This window comes from Triticum urartu, chromosome 2A, assembly GCF_056163025.1.
Source record: "Triticum urartu cultivar PI428250 chromosome 2A, HENAU_Tu73, whole genome shotgun sequence".
Lineage (NCBI taxonomy): Eukaryota > Viridiplantae > Streptophyta > Magnoliopsida > Poales > Poaceae > Triticum > Triticum urartu.
Genome location: NC_141874.1, coordinates 766,006,209 through 766,027,782, shown reverse-complemented (window position 1 = coordinate 766,027,782; position 21,574 = coordinate 766,006,209). Strand labels below are relative to the sequence as shown.

Here is a 21,574-nt window from a genome sequence, read left to right as displayed (position 1 = left end):
CCCTGGTCTACATCTTTGGCGAGGATTTTTTATTATTTATTCTAAGATATTCCGTGGAGTTTCAGGTCATTCCGAGAACTTTTGTTTTCTGCAAATAAAACAACACTATGGCAATTCTGCTGAAAACAGCGTCAGTCCGGGTTAGTTCCATTCAAATCATACAAGTTAGAGTCCAAAACAAGGGCAAATGTGTTTGGAAAAGTAGATACGACAGAGACGTATCACTGTCCTTGGTATCAGAATTACCAGGGCTCTTGGTCATGTTATTGCTACGAGCCAGCCAGCTGTCTTCTCCCTCGCAAAAGTGGGTCATGAGTGTCGTGAGGGCTGCCATAGGTTTCGGCTTTTCCTGTCCTAGGTGCCGGGCAAGCCACTCGTCACGGATGTTATGCTTGAAGGCTGCTAGGGCCTCTGCGACCGGACAGTCGACGATTTGATTTTTCTTGGTTAGGAATCGTGTCCAGAATTGTCTGGCAGATTCTTCTGGCTGCTGAATTATGTGGCTCAGGTCATCGGCGTCTGGTGGTTGCACATAGGTGCCCTAGAAATTGTCGAGGAATGCGGCTTCCAGGTCCTCCTAACAACCAATTGATTCTGCTGGCAAGCTGTTAAGCCAATGCCGAGCTGGTCATTTAAGCTTGAGTGGGAGGTATGTGATGGCATGTAGATCATCGCCACAGGCCATGTGGATATGAAGGAGATAGTCCTCGATCCATACCGCAGGATCTGTTGTCCCATCGTATGATTCGATGTTTACGGGTTTGAAACCCTCTGGGATTTGATGATCCATTACTTCATCTGTGAAGCATAGTGTGTGTGCGGCACCTCTGTACTAGGCTATATCACGACGTAGCTCAAATGAGCTTTGTCTGCTGTGTTTGACGCGGCCGGATTTACTGTAACCGGCGTGACGGTTATCGTCTCGTGTCATGGGGCGCCCGTGCGATCCGTAGATCGATCTTGTTTTCCTTGCCTTGTCCTCCAACATATCTCCCAGATCTAGCACATTTCCCCGTGCCTTGGTATTTTTTGAGCGACGCCGGGGTGCGGCTTGAGTGGAGGGCCGAGAGGCCTCTCTGTCGCGGCCGCGAGGTGGCCGGTCAGCCGCATCATGCGCTGGTGATGTAGGTTTAAGTGCTTCCTCCTCTAATCGGGGTAGCAACCTGCGCTTTGGGTAGCTCTTGGAGGGGCGTTCGAGTTCGTATTCCTCGGCCGCAAGGACTTCAGTCCATCTGTAGGCTAGCAAATCTTGATCAGCTCTAAGCTATTGCTGTTTTTTCTTAAGGCTACTCGCCGTGGCCATAAGCCCGCGCTTAAAGCGCTCTTGTTCGACGGGATCCTCAGGCATGACAAATTCGTCGTTGCCGAGGCTTGCCTCGTCTTCGGAGGGGGGGCATGTAATTATCATCCTCTTCTTCCCTGTCTGCTGCTCTCTCAGGGGGGCTGGCTTCTCCATCCTCCTGCGCTAAATCTTGCTGGAGGGAGTTGTCTTCGGCACTATCTGGGGTGTTATTATCTCCCGTGTCGGTATCACCGTTTTTTCTTTGGCGGGACATAGAGCGGCGTCGCTGACGCTGGTGCTTAGGTTGCTTCTTGGAGGGGTCATCCCCTGCTGTTCCGTCGCCATTGCCTTCTTTGGGTGTATCCACCATATATATGTCGTATGACGAGGTGGCTTTCCAGTGCCCTATAGGCGCTGGTTCCTGTTCGTCTCCTACATTATCATCCATACCGTCGATTTCTTCGGAGTCGAAGTCTAGCATGTCGGTTAAATCATCGACAGTGTCTACGAAGTGGGTTGTGGGTGGGCATCGAATTTCTACATCGTCCGCATCCCAATCCTGCCGGTCATAATCCGGCCAGGACTCTCCTCACAAAGAGAGAGACCTTAGTGAATTCAGAATGTCGCCGAAGGGAGAGTGCTGAAAGATATCCGCGGCGGTGAATTCCATGATCGGCGCCCAATCGGATTCGATTGGCAGGGGCACGGAGGGTTCGGAGTGTCTATAGTCACCTACTATGTGTTATGATCTGGCAACCCCGAAGTGACAATAATCGGGACCACTCCCGGTGATGATCATAGTTTGAGGAGTTCATGTATTCACTATCTGCTAATGCTTTGTTCCGGTACTCTATTAAAAGGAGGCCTTAATATCCCTTAGTTTCCATTAGGACCCCGCTGCCACGGGAGGGTAGGACAAAAGATGTCATGCAAGTTCTTTTCCATAAGCATGCATGACTATATTCGGAATACATGCCTACATTACATTGATGAATTGGAGCTAGTTCTGTGTCACCCTATGTTATGACTGTTACATGATGAACCGCATCCGGCATAATTATCCATCACCGATCCGATGCCTACGAGCTTTCCATATACTGGTTTACGCTTATTTACTTTCCCGTTGTTACTGTTACAATCACGACAAAATACCAAAAATACTACTTTTGCGTCCTTTAATTTTGTTTTTTTACTGAACACTATAGGGAAAGCCCCCACAGCCTTTTATTGACTTATAAAAACATAATTACATAGATTACAAATGCTACCAGAAGTAGCAAAAGAAAAAGGGAAATCTAAAGTACAACAAATACATTTAAGGAGGGAGAAAGGAGACCCATCTAATCAGGCCCTCCTTGTACCTCAGCTTGATTCTATGTGATAATAAAATCATATCATTCACAAAAGCTCCTCTCCACTTATTAAAACTTGGCCTTTCCTTTCGAAAAACTTTTCCATTCCTTATGATCCAGATGTTCCAACAAGCAGTAAAAACCACTTCAGCAAAGAAAGGATGAGCAAAGTTCCTTTTAGCATTGAGCACAATTTGACTCATGTCATTCCCAGCTTCCCAATCAATCTGGAGAAAGTTCCAAACCCTCTGACTGAAATTACAATTGAAGAAGAGGTGATCTCTATTTTCTCTGGTGTGAGTGGGACAAAGCACACAATTGACTCCATCATCAATATGCCAATGCCTTCTTTCCACCATATCCTTGGTGTTGAGTCTATCCATGATTAACATCTAGGCAAGGACCTTAATCTTCATGGTACATCAACTTCTCCAAATCCAAGTCAAAACAGGATTAAAGGTATGATGAATGAACCTGGAGACATAAAACTGTTTAGGGGTATATGGTTTGTCAGAGCCATGCCAAGACCAAACATCCTTCAAATCAGAATCCCTCTCATGGTTCAACATAAGAGATTTCAAAACTAAGAGCTCATTGTGAGCCTGCTCTGAAAGAGGAAGATGCAACCAGGAGGTCAGATCCAGGGCAGAAAATCCATCCTTGACTGTGACCAGAGCATCGTTGACAAAAGAAAATAACCTAGGAAATCTGTGCTGTAAAGGCAAAACAGAATTTCCAAGCTGCCATTTATCCTGCCAGAAAAGAGAAGTGTCCCCTTCATTAACCTTGACCCATGTAACTTCTCTGAATTGATCCAAGAGCTTAAGGACATCCTTCCACCAAAAGGATCCACATGGTGCTGTTCCTTGTGGGACAAGTTCATGATAATATGAGTTCCAAATGAGGTGAACCCAAGGAACGTCAGCCTTGTTGAGGAACTTATTCACATGTTTCAAAAGAAGGGCCACATTCTGAAGACCAAGGTCAAGAATACCTAGCCCTCCTTTGTTTTTGGGTCTACAAATCAAATCCCAAGCAACTAGAGAAGGTGCTGGTTCTTGCCTATTTTTCCTCCACAAGCACTGCCTCCGAATTCTCTGTAGCTGCTTCAAAATACCAGGAGCAATGAGCAAACTGCAAAGGAAGAAAATTGGCAAAGAGGACAAAGTAGAATTCAAATACTGCAGTCTTCCTCCCTGAGCAAGAAAAGATGAACTAGCAGACATTCTCCTCTCCATACAAGTAACCAAAGGCAACACATCAGCCATTGCAGGTTTGGTAGTTCCAACAGGCAGACCAAGGTATGTAAATGGCATCTTGCCCACTTGGCAACCAAAGGGGATGCCAATCTTTGGGTTTCCTCCTGGGAAACATTTATTGGTATCATGGAAGACTTATGGTAATTAACCTCCAAGCCAGTGGACTGAGAGAAAACCAGTAGCATTTTCTTGAGAGCCAAGAGTTGAGCTCCATCAGCAGGTACCACAATCAAGGTGTCATCAGCATACTGCACAATTGGATAGTCCTTGTCATGACAGGGAATAGGCAGCTTAATTTCTCCTCTAGTATGCATATCATTTACCACAGATTGCAAGAGATCTGCAGCAAGAACACAAAGGAGGGGAGAAACTGGGTCCCCTTGCCTGACACCTTTTTTACATACAAATTTTTTCCCAGGCACCCAACTGAGCAGAACAGATGAAGTCCCAGAAGATAATAGAGATTTGACCCAACCCATCCATTTGCCATTAAAGCCCTTGTGCCTCATGATTTGAAAGATAGCTTCATGCTCAATGGAATCAAAAGCCTTCTCAATGTCAAGTTTGAGAATTAAAATTGGCCTCTTGGACTGGTGACACTGATGCAAATATTCCAAAGTCCACCCAATGCAATCTTGTATGGTCCTAGACTTAATGAAACCATAATGGTTCTTATGGATGCACATCATTATCAACTCCTGAAATCTATTAGCCATCATTTTGGACAGAAACTTAATGCCCATGCCAGTCAAAGAAATAGGCCTGTAATCCCCAACCACTTCTGGTGAAAGTTTCTTAGGAATCAAGGTGATGAATGACTCATTGATGTTTTCCAAGGTGGCTTTGCCATCATAAAACTCCTGAGCTAAAGCATAAAACTCCTGCTTAATAATATGCCAACACTTCTTGAAGAAAAAGCCATTGAACCCATCTGGCCCAGGGGCTTTATCAATTGGCATATGTTTGACCACCAAGTCCATTTCCTCAATTGTAAATGGTTTTGTTAAATCATCTAGGCCAGGCACATGTCTAAGCAGGACAGGCAGATCAAAACCCATCACAATACCTCTTGAAACTCCCATCCTCCCTTTAAAAGCACTCTAAATCATTCCTTCCATTTGAGAGTGCTCTGAAATAACAGCACCATCAGGCTGTTGCAGACTAGCAATAGAGTTTCTTCCAAACCTCTCAGTAGCCATTGCATGAAAAAATTTGGTGTTCTCCTCACCCACTTTGATGGATCTAATAGTACATCTTTTCTTCCAATACAAGAACTGAAGATGCAACAATTTTTCCAAATGCAGCTTGACAATTTTCCTGAAGTTAAATTCCTGTCTAAAAAGAGGCCTGATTTCCTCCAAGTTATCCAACAGTAAAATGACCTTGTTGCAGTTAGACATGAGCAGCTTCATTTTGGAAAAATTGGTTTGCCACCTCTTTAGATCCTGCCTGAGGGATTTCAACTTATCATCAATGATTGCAGAGGAGTGTGATTTGTTAGACGGTTTACTCCAAGATTTCTGCACACACTCCAAAAACCCTTCCATGTGCACCTAGTAGTTCTCAAATCTGAAGATGTTACATTTAGGAATGGAGGTTTTAATAACTACAACACAAGGCACATGGTCTGAAGCAGTTCTAGCTAGAGGCAGTGCTTCAGTAAAGGGATAAATAGATATCCAGTTAGTGGAGGTAAAAAACCAATCCAGCTGCTCAAGCAATGGGGAATCTTGCATGTTAGACCAAGTGTAAGACCTTCCTTTATGTGGCAATTCAAGCAAACCCAGATGACCAATAATCTCATTGAAGATAAAAATGTCATTGACATCCCCCCCTGGTAAATTTCTGTTTTCAGAGGATCTGATGAAATTAAAATCTCCAATGATTAGCCAATTATCATCAATTGGAATATGCAAATTATATAACCAGGACACAAAGTTATCCCTGGCTTCTCCCTGACATGGCCCATACACCACTAGTAGAAAATGGGCCATTAGTACCGGTTTGTAAGGGCCTTTAGTGCCGGTTATGGAACCGGCACTAACGTTTCGGCACTAAAGGCCCCCCCCCCCTTTAGTACCGGTTCAGCACGAACCGGTGCTAAAGGGGAACCACGTGGCACGAGCCAGCTCCGGGGGCCGGGAGCCCTTTAGTACCGGTTGGTAACACCAACCGGTACTAAATGGTTGTGGGTTTTTGTTTTATTTTGTATTTTTCAATTAAATTTGTGTTATCAATTTAATTTAGGATTGTTTTACGTTATAATGAGTTGTAGTCGTCATCATCATCATCATCATCGCATATTAATAAATAAATAAACTCTAGCAAGCTAAAAATCATCGTAGTCGTCTAATTACCACTATTTAATCATCATAGTCATTACCGCGCTAGCTATCTAATCATCATCAACGCTGGCTAGCTTAAAGAGGAAACATTCACTTTGTAACAGAAGCAAAGATATCATCAAGTTCAACATAATCGTCACCAAGATCGAAGTTCAGGACACGGACATGAGACAAGTACTAATTAAGAGCATGAACTAGTAGCTACTGATCCTGCTGCTCCCTCTCAGGTAGAATAGCATAGAACATGTATAGCTCTCCTGATTCATCATACTGGAGCATGCAGATGAATCTGTCTCCTAATCTTGGGTTGCGCTTCTCCTTACTGCCCCCTAGTACTTCTCTGTGATCGTTAACAATTTTGCTCCAATCTTTCACTATTAAGCATTCTTCGCTTTCAGAAATCCTGAATGCACTCATGTGCAATGTAGGAAATCTTGGTCGTAAGCTAACCATTGACATGTGACCTTTTGTCTCGATCCACTGAGGCACAACTGTCATCGGAAGTCCCTGTTGAACAACATCGTATAGTAATTAATATACTAAGCAATGAAAGTTTAGCTTCAAAAATAATGTATGCAAAAGATGCACTAATTAAGGACAAATATTTAAAATCTTACCATCTTTTGATTATAGATGTGACCGTAGTTCAATACGATCACCATTGGTTGCACGTTTTGAGTACTAACATTTCTAATTTTAGGAAAAAAAATTGTCTTGACAGTATTAAGATCCTCAAGCCATGAAACATAATGACTTATCTCCTCGCAGTTTAGTTGAGCACCGGGGCAGTAGTAGGTCCTGTCTACCAAGCGCCGGACATGTTTGCTTGAACCGAAATAAGCTGACAATACAAATTAGTTGTCAACTATTTTTGAATAAACTGTATGAAAGACATAAACATATGCATGCATGGTTGAGAAAAATTCACCAAATGGTAGAACTGGAGGCGTTTGCACATCAACCCAGATGTCTATATTACCTTCAATATCATCTTCCGGACGAATATCAAAGGTGATAACCATATCAGGCTCAAATGCATAAGCCTTGCATAGTGCTTGCCAAGTTTTGCATTCAAAATGGGTGCATGTGTCTCCATTATATAATTTGACATTGAAAGTATACCCATGCTCCGTCTTCAAGTAAACTCTCTTTACCTCCATATCATCTATAGCACTAAAACCTATCTTATCCAAGAAAAAAATTCTTGCATGGCAGGGGATGCGCTAGTAGAATAGTGAAAATTTAAAATTATAAGTTGAAGCAAATGAAGCATAAGTTTTGCATTCAACTAATAATTGACAAAGTGACTTACTGTATCAACTTCGAATGTCTCATCCAGCTTGATGCTGAAGCGCCTACCATCAACAAGGAAATTTTGGTCGCACAGGCCGCGCTGGTCTTCACAGTGTTCGCACAAAATAAAATCTTTTTCGTCGTCAGATGATATTTCCTATGTTCATATAGGTGAAATATTAAACACCTATACCTAGCCAAATATATATTCATCTAACATTTGACATTAATATATCTAACTATATATTCAATTGACATTACTATATATTTAACTTTTCTATCTAATTCATCTAACATTCGACATTAATCTAACATTTATATAAACTCAAAATATATAAAAAATTAAATAAACAGAAAAACTCATTAACAAATAATATTTTAATTAGATCATCAAATCTCATATACCTAAATTTTCTTACTAAAATAATCTAGTTATATTAATTATTCAACTAGTTCTAATCTCATATACCTAAATTTTCTTACTAAAAATAAACTAGTTATATTAATTATTCAACTAGCAGTTCTAATCTCTAGTTCGACAATTTTTCTATCTAGCTAGCTAATTCATCTAACATTCGACATTAATCTAACATTCGATCATCTAATTAACTTTTCTAAAAAACAGAAAATAAGTAAAAAAGAAATGTGTGCGTGTATGTGTGTGTGTATGCATGTGTGTGTATATATACGTATATGTGTGTACGTATGTGTGTATGTGTGTGTGTATGCGTGTGTGTGTGTGGTATGTGTGTGTGTGTGCGGCCCCGTACGCCGCCGCCCCGTACGTACGAGCGGGGGCGCCGGCGTACGGGGCGGGGGCACCGGTGTGTGTGTATGTGTGTGTATGTATGTGTGTGTATGTGTGTGCGGGAGCGAGAGAGAGACGTACGGCCGCGCCGATGGCGACGGACGGCGGCGGCGTTCGGGGCGGCAGCGCGAGACGACGACGACGACGGGCGGCGGCGGGGACAGCGACGATGACGACGGACGACGGGCGGCGACGACGGGATCATGCGGCGCGCGCGGCGGAGGTTGGAGACGAAGTGGGGATGAAACTGAAATTTTCGTAAGAGCTATATATATAGGATGGGCCTTTAGTACCGGTTGGTGGCTCCAACCGGTACTAAAGGCCTATTTTCGCCAGGCCAAGCGGCGGGAAACGAAGGCTTTTAGTACCGGTTGGAGCCACCAACCGGTACTAAAGGGGGGGCCTTTAGTACCGGTTTGTGGCTCCAACCGGTACTAAAAGCCTTGCGCTGCCACCCCAAAGTTTAGTCCCACCTCGCCCGGCGAAGGGCAGCGGCACTGGTTTATAAACCCAACCGCGGCTACCTCTTCGAACTCCTCTATATAGCAGGCTTCTGGGCCTAATTAATTAGGGCACGCTGCCCTGTGAGTCTGCTGGCCCTCCTGGGCCTGCATTTGCACACCCTAGGTCTGGTAGACCCACAGGGCAGTGCGCCAACAAATTTGTTATATAGTTTTTTCTTTTCTGCATTACTTATTTTCTTTTATTTATTTTTGAGTAGTTTTTATATAGTTTTTTCTTTTCTGCATTATTTATTTTCTTCTATTTATTTTTGAGTAATTTTTTTGTATAGTTTTTTTATTTTCTGCATTATTTATTTTTGTATCGTCTGAAACCCTCATACTCGGAAAGAGTTTGTCCAATTTGTACACAAAGTGCGTCCAGTTTTTGCCGTGACCCTCTCTACTCTTTCGCGTGATATGATGATACCATGCCAAGTTTCAACATTTTCAGGATTCATTTTGTAGTGATTTTAAATTTCACGATCATTTAGCTCTCTAAACAATTAGGTAAATGACCGAAAAACAACAAATAGGTGCAATGCTGGTTAATTTGCTTCAAGCCATTCGGAATAGTGTAGACTGCACTGCACATAGCTCAGTGCAATCTATGCTATTCCGCAAGGCTTGAAGCTAATCAACATGTAGGTGAGCATTGCAACTCTTCGTCATTGTCTGTGCACTCACGGCTTATAAACCGCTCATACTGCCTCTCTCTTGGCGAAGATCACAAGATAGTTTGGTTAAATTGCATTACTTGTAAGTCCAGTTAACATGGATGCTTATGATGCAAGAGCAACAGCAAAAGTGAAAATTTGGCACAAATAGGTAGTTGTGTAACTAAAATAGGTAGGAGGAGAGATAGCTCTTATGTCACAAAAAAGAAGTTGTATCAAACCTTTTATGTCGGATCTAGAACAAACCAATCGGTATCGCCATCATACAGCCCAACCGTGGCTCGTGATGCATATATATATGCATATCAAATGCACGGTTGGACGTATGATGGCGAATCCGAATGATTTGTATTCAGTCGATGAACTGGTAGATGTATGCAGTCGATGAACTGGTAGATGTATGTAGTTGATGAACTGAAAGACTTATGCAGGGAAGGCGAGAGGTGGGCTAGCTATATATAGGGTCGTCTGGCTCACAAAGTGATTGTGGTAGTTTCGATCCAACGACTCACATGAGCTAGGAAGAAACACACCCTTGATCCAACGACTCGCAAGAGCTAGAAAGAAACACACGATCCGTGTGATTCTTCCTGATTGGTGGGATGCACATTAGTACCCACTCCGGACTCCGAATCCCTGATACTCGGAAAGAGTTTGTCCAGTTTGTACACGAAGTGCGTCCAGTTTTTGCCGTGACCCTCTCTACTCTTTCGCGCATGCTATGCGGGTGATATGATGATACCATGCCAAGTTTCAACATTTTCAGGATTCATTTTGTAGTGATTTTCAATTTCACGGTCATTTAGCTCTCTAAACATTTAGGTAAATGACCGAAAAACAACAAATGATGTCAGAACATGTTGGAAATTGATGATGTCGCTTTAAATGCTGCATACTGAACACAAAAGAAGTCCGGAGTTTAAATAAGTTATTAAAAATAAAAAAGAGGTGCAATGCTGGTTAATTTGCTTCAAGCCATTCGGAATAGTGTAGACTGCACTGCACATAGCTCAGTGCAATCTATGCTATTCCGCAAGGCTTGAAGCTAATCAACATGTAGGTGGGCATTGCAACTCTTCGTCATTGTCTGTGCACTCACGGCTTATAAACCGCTCATACTGCCTCTCTCTTGGCGAGGTGGGACTAAAAACAGCTTGCCATAACCTCATTAGTACCGGTTCGTGGTAAGAACCGGCACTAAATGGTGATGGTGGGGCCATAGCCTGACCGCAGGCTGATGCAGCCTCTTTAGTACCGGTTCGTGGCATGAACCGGTACTAAAGGTTCGCCACGAACCGGTACTATTGATCGCCGCCACGAACCGGCACTAATGTACACATTAGTGCCGGCTCTAATTCAAACCGGCACTAATGTGCTTCACGTTTGACCCTTTTTCTACTAGTGCACAGACACTAAAGACCACTGCTCATTATTTTGTTTAGAGGTAAAACGCACCACAACCGCAAAGGATTGTATTTCCACCAGCACACCAGACAACACAGCCGAGTTCCAGACCACCAGGATCCCACCAGAAGCACCCACAAATGGCGCAAAAGCAAAAGTATCAAATTGCCTAGGGCAGAAGGCCTGAATTTCCCTTATATCAAATGTTTCACATTTAGTTTCCTGGAAACAAGCAACAACACATTGGCTTTCCTCAATTTTTTGTTTAACAGCATGCTTAAGAGCCGGTGCATTGAGCCCTCTCACATTCCAGCAGAGCACACTCCAATTCTTGCAATTATAATTACTCATAATAACCATATTGCAGATGGTAGCAAAAGAGCACTACATAATAGTACCACAGCGTATAATATCCCAACAAGCAAGAAAGTTTGAAGCCAAAATTATTACAAAGCTTAAATAAGACCAAAAGATCCCACAGCAGGGCCATCATAAGGGCATGACAGACCCCATAGTTCCAAAGAGAACTAAACATCTCCACCAGACGTGATGTCAGCAGTAGGATTAGCCATAAGCTTATCCACTGTAAGTTGATCATCCGGAATCTGCAGGTCTCTGCCAATATCTTGAATCACCCTGATCGGCGTTGGTAGGGGCACATGAGAGGAAGACCCTGGGTGTGGCAATTCTTCAGATGGGGGAGCAATGAGCGGCTTGCAACGAGGCTTCTTCTTCTTTGGTTGCTGCTGAAGCTCCTGAAAAACAGGTTTAAAGCCGTCCCTCTTGACTGAGCCACGCGTGCATCAACGAACTTCAGTATCCACAATTGGCGTTGGAGCCAGGGTCTTGCGACGTCGCGTCTTCTTCTTGTCACATTGAGCAGAAAAAGAGAAGACCTCATCGGATTGATCCAACTGAGCAGTAGGAATGGAGGTTTGGCTGTCCTGAAGAGGTGCAGAGACAGTTGAGTCCATAGGTGCAGAGACAGAGCTATCTGAAATTGCAGGTTCAGGAAAGAGGGCTCGCACAACTGGTCTGGTCTTGCTGGCAGCTGGCACAACAATGAGCTGCAGATGGGAGACAGGTTGAACATCATCAAAAGCAAGAGTCCAGTTCCTCTTAGACAGAATGATTGGCTGCAAGTCCACCAACGACATCTGCACGGGGACCTCATAAACAGGACAACACTTCATTAGAGACTCAAAACTGCGCTTCCATGCCAACTCCGGTGGCAAAACAGGCCCATAAACAACCTTGACAGATGCAATGACAATGCGGTCGTATTGAATAACAGGCGGCTGGTATGGCACAATGGCCCAATCATTAACATTGATAACCTGCTCAGGAGAATCCACCAACTGAACTTCAGACTCTGACTACTTCATAGAATTGTCGATAACAATCGACTCTTCATCCTGAACCACTGGCTCTGGGTTAAGCTCTCCATCATGACCGACCTGATCATCACCCCAGTGCTCATGACCCCAATTATCTTGATCAGCCTGATTGTGCATTGGAGGGGGAACAGGCGGGAGGTTGTTCCATCCAATAGCAGGGTATGGAGGAAGCACAAAGTTATGATTATCAGGGAGCAGAGCACCCGGCAAAGGATGTGGATTACCATCAATGGGCATTGGGTCTTCATCTTCACGCATTTGATCCGCAAAGTTTGCACCTAGGATATAACACAGTCCAAGAAACTTTTGCACCCCCATAAGCAGCATAATCCGTGAACACCACATCTCGTGGGACCAATATATCTTCAGGAAAAGAAGCAAAAACAATGGTTCTAACCATATATGGGTCATCTTGAACCCAGTGCTGAAACTTTCCAAAAGTGTTGACAGCAGCACAGATATTTTCAGTATTACGAAGATCAAGTGGGATTCCCAGAAACATCAAGCAGCCATCACGAAAACCATGCTATCCCCGAAAGCCTACCCCCTCATCATGCTTATGAAATCGAACAAAAGTGTCATTGCCAAGAGGCCGAGGTGGCAACAGCAGCAGAGGGAAACGAACCCCAGCATCCCTTAACTCAAACAAACCAACACCACAGACCCAGGGCTGCGCAGATCGAACCTGAACCCCACGATGCTCCAAGAAATCAACCACCGCCTCCCGAGCAATACCCACCTAGTTAGGAGGAGGTAGAGGCATCACTTCTGCGACCATGTATTGCTCATGCTGCTTCACAATGGGGGAGGGCGGCGAGACGAAGGTCCTGGGTACGCGATTGGCACCACCATCGATAATGTGGTGACCCGCCGGCACGTACCGCAAAGGATCAATGGCGAAGACCGCCATCGGCTCAGAGGAGTTCCTTGATGCCGAAGGAGACTCAGGAGGTGGAGGAGTCACCGGAGGTGTGGATGTTGGGGGTTTTTGGTGCTGGAGTAATTGGACTAGACAGGCCAGGCCTGTCAAAGGTGGTGGCGGCAGACTCGAGACCGGTATCGGGAACCAGAGGAGGCGGCTGATATTTTGGCTTCCAAAATAATCTGTTGGCAGTTGCAATCTTGGCACAATCCCGCTTACGATGGCCCACACGCGTGCGAGACTCACAAACAATATTAAGGGGACAATTGTTTTCAAAATGACCCGATAATGAGCACTTTGGGCAAGTCAAAATATCTTCCACCATATTATCAATCATAGATTCAAATGCAGCATGTGCCTCCTGAGAACCCGGAATAACCTGAGGCGAGGAAGACGGGCCTGGCCCATTTGGAGAAGCGGAGAGATCCATCCGGAGCGGAGAGGGCCCACTCAACCTAACAGGCGAGGGCCCATCATGGGAAATCAAAGCAGCACATGTCGACTCATGCAAACAACGTGCCGGATCTTGAGGAGGAAGATCGCCCAATTCACGGCGTCATTGAATCACCGACGAGCTCACCGACCCAAAGATGATCGGAGGTGAAGCAACAATCCATTGCAAATCAATAGGTTTCGGAGGATGAATGACCACACGCTCAGCGGATGGACTATGATAACCCGCATCCTCAGATGCAACAATACACTCCGTAGAGGCATGATAACGATAGCCCTTGCAAACGCTATAATTTTGAAATGTAGCAAAAGATAGCTTCTTACGAGCAGCAGAACCAGACTTAAGGGCAGATTTGACTGGTGGATTATGCATAGCTAGCATGCCCAAAGCAGCCCTACGTTTAGAAGGACTAACCAAGATCCACTCAACATCACATTCTTTCTTCCAAATCTTAAACTCACGAACCCAATTGGGTCCCCCATTTCCCCACAAGTGAAAGTAACATTTGAACTGAGGGCAGGAAAAAGAACGTGTATCCACAATGTAAAACCCCACATCTTTGCAAGAAACATTAAAGCTGAATACCTTATCACCAATGGTTGAGACCAAGAAATCAATGGCAGATCCACCCAAGGCAGATTCCAAAGCCGCTGCCACCGAATCCTCTGTAAGACGAAAATCATGCCGACTGAAAGAAAGCACTAAGCTGAAGGATCCCAAATTCTCCATGGGATGCACAGTGAGGCCCGAAACCTTGTAGATCTCATCAGCAAAAACTCTACCCATGGAGAAGTCCAAGCCAAGGGTAGATCTAGAAGAAGAACCCATCACTAAGGGTATAGGAAGATAGGTCACAGAATGCCGAGGAGGCTGGGTGGGAAGGAAGAGATCACCGGCGGCCTAGGGTTTAGGGGCGAGTGGGTGGGTGGGAGCGCCATCGTCCTTTACTTTTGTTACCGTTACCACCACTATCATATTACTTTGCTACTACACACTTTGCTGCAGATACTAAATTTCCAGGCGTGGTTGAATTGACAACTCAGCTGCTAATACTTGAGAATATTCCTTGGCTCCCCTTTTGTCGAATCAATAAATTTGGGTTGAATACTCTACCCTCAAAAACTGTTGCGATCCGCTATACTTGTGGGTTATCAAGACCTTTTTCTGGCGCCGTTGCCGTGGAGCATAGCTCTATTCTTTGAGTCACTTGGGATTTATATCTGCTGGACACTATGAAGAACTTGAAAGACGAGAAAACAAAAATTTATCCCTCAACTACGAGGGGAGGTAAGGAACTGCCATCTAGCTCTACACTTGATTCACCTTCTGTTATGAGTAAGGTAGCGACACCTAAACCTGCTTCTGCTATTTGTTCTAATATGTCGCATGTTATTGATGATGCCACTTTTGCTATGCATGATACTTATGATGAAACTACGTTTATGCCTGATACTACTGTGCCCCTTAGTGAATTTCTTGATGAACAAATTGCTAGGGCTAGAGAGAAAGAAATTATTGAATCTGGTAATATTGTTGAAAATGATGATGAGGATAGGCCTGTTATTCCTGAAGGTTATATTTTTGATAGAGAGGCTTCTGCTGCTATTTTAGCTTGCAATGATAACGATTAGCTTAGAAGGTTAATAGCTAAATGGAACAAAGAATCACTTAGAGATAAAATGAGGCCTGACCCTGCTTTTGCTACTTCACCTATTTGTGTTCCCGATAAGGATTATGAATTCTCTGTTGATCCTGATATAATTACTTTGGTTGAATCTGATCCTTTCCATGGTTATGAATCTGAAACTGTTGTGGCACATCTTACTAAATTAAATGATATAGCCACCCTGTTCACTAATGATGAGAGATCTCGCTACTTTTATATCCTTAAAATATTTCCATTCTCATTAAAGGGTGATGCTAAGATATGGTTTAATTCTCTTCATACTGGTTGTGTGCGTAGTCCCCAGGATATGTTTTATTACTTCTCTGGTAAATATTTCCCTGCTCATAAGAAACAAGCTGCTTTAAAGGAAATATAAAACTTTGTGCAAATTAAAGAAGAGAGTCTCCCACAAGCTTGGGGGAGGCTTCTCAAGTTACTTAATGCTTTGCCTGATCATCCTCTTAAGAAAAATGAAATACTTGATATCTTTTATAATGGATTAACAGATGCTTCCAGAGATTACCTGGATAGTTGTGCTGGTTCTCTTTTCAGGGAAAGAACACCGGATGAAGCTGGAATTTTATTGAATAATATGTTGACAAATGAAAATAATTGGGCACCTCCTGAGCCAGCTCCCGATCCAATTACTGAGCCTATTCCTAAACCAACTCCGAAGAAAAGAGGTGTTCTATTTCTCAGTCCCGAAGATATGCAAGACGCAAAGAAATCTATGAAAGAAAAAGGTATTAAAGCTGAAGATGTTAAGAATTTACCTCCTATTGAAGAAATACATGGTCTTAATTTACCGCCTGTTGGAGAAACACATGATCTTAATCCTTTATTTATTGAAGAACCTCCTGATCCCGATAACCCGACACAGGTAGTAAAGGTAAATTCTCTCTATAGATATGATAAAGGTGAAATCCCTCCTACTAAAATTGCTAGTTAGTGCTTGGATGTTTTTGATAACTTTATGTTTAAGCAAGAAGACTTCAACGCTAATTTTGGTAGACAATTAAAACAAAATGCTTATATGATTAAACACTTGGATGATTATATGGCTAATATTAAAGGTGAACTTAAACTTGTTAGCAAACATGCTTCTATGATTACCACTCAAGTAGAACAAGTACTTAAAGCTCAAAAAGAATTGCTCGATGAAATGAATAGTAAGAAAAATGATTATGCTGTTAGATTGGCTACTATAACTGGTAGAATGACTCAGGAACCTTTGTATCCTGAAGGCCACACTAAGAAAATTGAGCAAGATTCTCAGAGAAATAATATTGATGTGCCTAGTCCTTCTAAAAGGAAGAAAAAGAAAAATGATAGGACTTTGCAAACTTCTAATGAACCTATTGCTGAAACACCTGATAATCCAAATGATATATCTATGTCTGATGCTGAAACACAATCTGGTAATGAACATGAACCTAGTGAAAATGTTAATGATGATGTTCATGATGATGCTCAACCTAGTAATGATAATGATGTAGAAATTGAACCTGCTGTTGATCTTGATAACCCACAATCAAAGAATCAACGTTATGATAAGAGAGACTTTGTTGCTAGGAAACATGATAAAGAAAGAGAACCATGGGTTCAGAAACCCATGCCTTTTCCTCCCAAACCATCCAAGAAAAAAGATGATGAGGATTTTGAGCACTTTGCTGAAATGATTAGACCTATCTTTTTACGTATGCGATTGACTGATATGCTCAAAACTAATCCTTATGCTAAGTATATGAAGGATATCATTACTAATAAAAGAAAGATACCGGAAGCTGAAATTTCCACCATCTATCTATCTATATCTATACCTATACTAATTACAGACTTCCAAGAAATTATCACATTAATCAGAAATTAGGAACCGTTAATCTGGTGGGACCAAGTTATAACAGTCTAGATTATCAGATATAATACCCAATGATACTTTTCCAATTCTACAAAAAAAATATTTACTTCAAAGGCCCACATACCTTTCTCAAATTTGTGACATAAGAGATTTAATCCTAACTTCCATCTCTTGGTCTCCATCTACTACTCCACCGATCCCTCCTACTAACTACCGTCTAATTACTATTCCACCGGTGACTGGTCTCTCCTTCCTATTCTTTCTCTCTCTCCTTTCCAAAGTAAAGGATAGATCCTTCCTAAAATATACTCATGCAATTCCACCGATCTTTCCTCCCTATTCTTTCTCTCTCTCTCCATACAAAGCAAAGGATCGATCCTTCCTTAAACATATTCAATACCCCACGTGAAAAAAGGGAAGGAGGTTTGATAGGAGGACAGGAAGCTAGCGGCGCATGATTTTGTGAAGAACGAGGGTCAAAGGAGATGGAGGCAGCGGCATCTGCGATCTGTAGAGGGGGATGGCAATGGATGACCCGTGGAGAAGTGAGACTGGAGAGAATAAACGTGTTGCCCCCGAGGAATAATTGGTGTTCAGATCGATCCAGATTGCACCCTGTGTCACCCGTCTTCGTCTGGTGTAGATCGGCAGAGGTTGCAGCCACAAACACGCCTGATGGTAGATAAATCTACATGGTAAGATGTACAGATGTATTATATAGAAACGTAGGTAAATCTGGTATAGATTTGTTATATAGGAACGATTTTTCATAGGCATATTTTGGCCGGTTCGTTGTACAGTGTTGCAATCTACATGGTGGATGTGTGTGATTAGGGTGTTCTTTTAAGCAGAGAAACACCATATACGTTGGAAGAAGAAATCAGAAACCCAGTTTCATCTATACTTTTTTACATACGCAGTTAGCTATCTGTAATTTTCATTGTACTATATACTGGTAGTTCTATGCCGCTAGCTAGAAAAGCTAGGATAATATCAATTCATCTTCAGCCTGCACTCTGGGGTCAGCCTCGTGGCCGCCTCTTGGACGCAGCCGAGCAATCTGCAGAGGAGTCTTCTGTCAATGCGGCAAACAGATCGACATACACCAAGTCCTGGGAGGCAATCAACAACTGCATCTTTTTGTTTTTGTTTTTTTAAAGGTAAAACTTCTCTGTGTTTGACCAACTTTCCCGAGAAAAATATTGGCTGGAGGGGAAATTTAACTATGTGCATACAATGCCTATTAACAGGTACAATCCTCTATCTAATCCATGGTCTACCTAATATCTTTGACTTCAATGTTCTGACAAAGCTGCAATCTAACAATGGTGATGGTTCATGCAAGGTATGGTAAGGTGAACCGGTGGTGTTCTAAAGTAGTGATGCTGCTGTTGTATGTGATGCATTTACAATTCGAGAACCTACTACAGGACTGGTGGCACAACATTTAAATCTCTGAAGGTGTCGAGTTCATTCTTGGCTGTCCATGTTCGCAGGCAAGTAACATATCAGTAAATTCCCTCCATAGCCTGCTTGATTTTGTCCAAGCACTAACACCACATATCTCTTCCCTTTTTATAAGAACGTGCTCCATGGCCATGGTCGACCAAACATGGCTGTTGCCGCCCCGCCTATGTCCACATGCCAGGCTGCGAAGTCAAGATTAATTGTTCTACTCATCCGCCCTGAGCTTCAAAGTTCAACCAATGCTTCTGATCTAAAAAAAAAGGCAAATATATATAATATCCATAGTCTACCTAATCTCTTTGACTTCCATGTTCTGACAAGGCTGCAATCTAACTGTGGTTATGATTCCTGCATGGTAGTGTAAGGTGTACTGATGGTTCTAACGTAGATGGTGCTACTGCCGTATGTGGTGCATTGACAATTTTAAAACCTACTATATGACTGGTGGGTGGTGTGGCACACTGATTTACCTCTACGAAGTCGTTGAGTTTGTCCTCAGATGTCGATCTCTGCAGGCAAGTAACATATCCATAAATTCCTTGAATATCCTGCTTGATTTTTCTCTAGCACTAACACCACAGATCTCCTCTTTTTATAAAAACACCTTTAGCAAAGCCAAGCCGCTGATTTTAAGGTCGCTAGATCGTATAGGTAGCTAAACTGGTTTGATTTTACCTTCTAATTAAAGGGAATATGTTTGCATGGTAAATTCGTTTCTTATAGTGTGTAGATGATTCCCAGGTGGTGCGGTGGTTGGGATAGCATGCTGCAACTGTAGATGAACTAAGATATGTTGTCGTTCAAGTCCCAACGGCCAACGGGGACCTGGGCCAAGTTGGCCGAGTCATGTTTGCCATGTCTCTCAGGCCATGGTTGCAGCTGACCCGCTGTGTCCAGTGAGGAGTGAAGGGCCATCGGAGACAATGCACGCAGAGCGAAGGGGTGAAGGAGGAGTGCAGGACAGAGGAAATTGCAAGGAAAGAAGAACAGATGCTTACGCCCATGTTCTGAAGGCTGGATCTTTATAATCCTATAAAACAAACATGTTGCTTCAGGCTTAATTCCTTTGACGGCTGGGACTGGATCATGACGTCTTTGACAATAAATAATCAGTTTACAAACCGCAGTTTAGTTGCTATTAGGTGGATGTCTTAATGCATTCTGCTTATTGTTTGTTTCATCTTTTATAGTATTTGCAATAGCAAAGTAACAATGGCACGGTGCTCTATGATTCTTGGAATAGATACATATAAATTATTATAGTATGTTAAAAAATGCGTGTTATGCAAAATTCAGATGCATACTATGTTTTGTTTAGACGCGTTTTTTTGGGTCATATATGTACGTGATGTATAGGTTCAATTTTTTTTTTCAGAAAGATGCAAATATTCGGGGAACTGAAAACTGTATTTTGGAACACTTATTTCATTTTGTAAGTAGAAATAATAATTAAATATAAATAGCATTCCATACAGTTTCAATTTGCTATGATCTAGGGACACATGCATACACCGAAAAGTAGCTTTGTAAAATATAGGTTATTAGCAAGGAATGATATGTGTCTAATTGATCCTTTTGTGTTGATGACATTAGTTCCTGACGCTTCGGTACAACCTAATCATGGTCACTCTCTATATAAAAATAAAAGTATAATTATATCAAAATAGATGGTATATAGTGGACAAAAGGCTCGACTTCATCATGTTGACAGTAAAAAATAATACTAATTTGTACATCTTAATATCTAGCCACATATTAAATTCATAGAAAAGAATTAGATTATGATTTTTCTATTGGAGTGTATTTACCACAGTTTAGATATGTCTTGGAGTTGTATCAATGTTTTTCTATAGGAGTGTATTTACTCAGATAAAAAACAATATTATTTTTGAGGAAATAAGTACTCTAAATAAATATCTGAATTACTTTTTTATTATCAAAGGGATGTTTCACTAGGACATATTGTTTAGAAAGCTACTTTATGGTGGAGAAGACAACGATAGGTAACTTTCTTTCCGGTAATTATGAAGTCGTGCCTAGATAGATATTACCATTTTGTAAATCTTATGTGAATTCACACTTTGAAGGAAGTTCTCATTTCTACATTTGTAAACAGATGCATTTTATACTACATAAACAAGGTTAAATGTAATGAAGTATGCAAATAAAAATGAATGCAAATTAAAATGTGCACTTGAAACATAAATACAATAAAAATTTCAAGGTTAGGTAAATTAGAAATAAAAAACAATAGAATTTTGTTGATTAAAATTTTAATATGGGAAATATAGTGTTGTAGTTAAATGAGTATGGAAAAGGTAGAATTATAAAGCATGCAAGAGTAGAATAACAACAATGAACCCAAATCATAGGAATTCATCAATATTCTATATTCTAGCCCGTGCGAATGCACGGGTTGACAACTAGTACTTGCTAATCTATTATATAATTAAGACAAGAGACAAACAAACCATCACGTTCGTCCACACAGATTTAATTATCAAGACTGTTAATTTTTAATATAAACGGCTGAGATTTAAAGATATTACGTTACATATAAATATTGTGTACGGACATATATTGGATTGCACATAAAAAATCTGTCACATACATGCTTCTACAATGGAATAGTACAAGCAACATCATAGAAGGCCACCTACAAGCTTGAGATTAGGAAACAAATCAGAATTAAAAAAATCCAATCTATTGTACGTGTACTAATAGGATAGTGGCCACTTGATGGACGATTGGGCAAATAAATCTTCTGTACGTGTGTCCTTCGCCTATAGTAGTCCGGTTTGCATAGGAATTGTTTTTTTTATGAGTTTGCTTCACGTAGGAATTCTATATATGGCCCTATTGCAAATACAAGTGATGACATCATCCTGAT

General features: G+C 42.0%; 1 long non-coding RNA gene across 2 annotated transcripts; it reads left to right on the top strand.

Moving 5' to 3' along the window:
• Window positions 1-17,642: 17,642 nt before the first annotated feature.
• On the top strand, window positions 17,643-20,065 carry LOC147988070 (uncharacterized). 2 transcript variants are annotated; one of them, XR_015615349.1, is made up of 4 exons: window positions 17,643-17,912; window positions 18,226-18,377; window positions 18,468-18,562; window positions 18,648-20,065. It is a non-coding gene; the product is annotated as an uncharacterized LOC147988070 (long non-coding RNA). The 2 variants fall into 2 exon arrangements; XR_015615348.1 differs by having other exon boundaries at window positions 17,643-18,377.
• The last annotated feature ends 1,509 nt before the right edge of the window (window positions 20,066-21,574 follow it).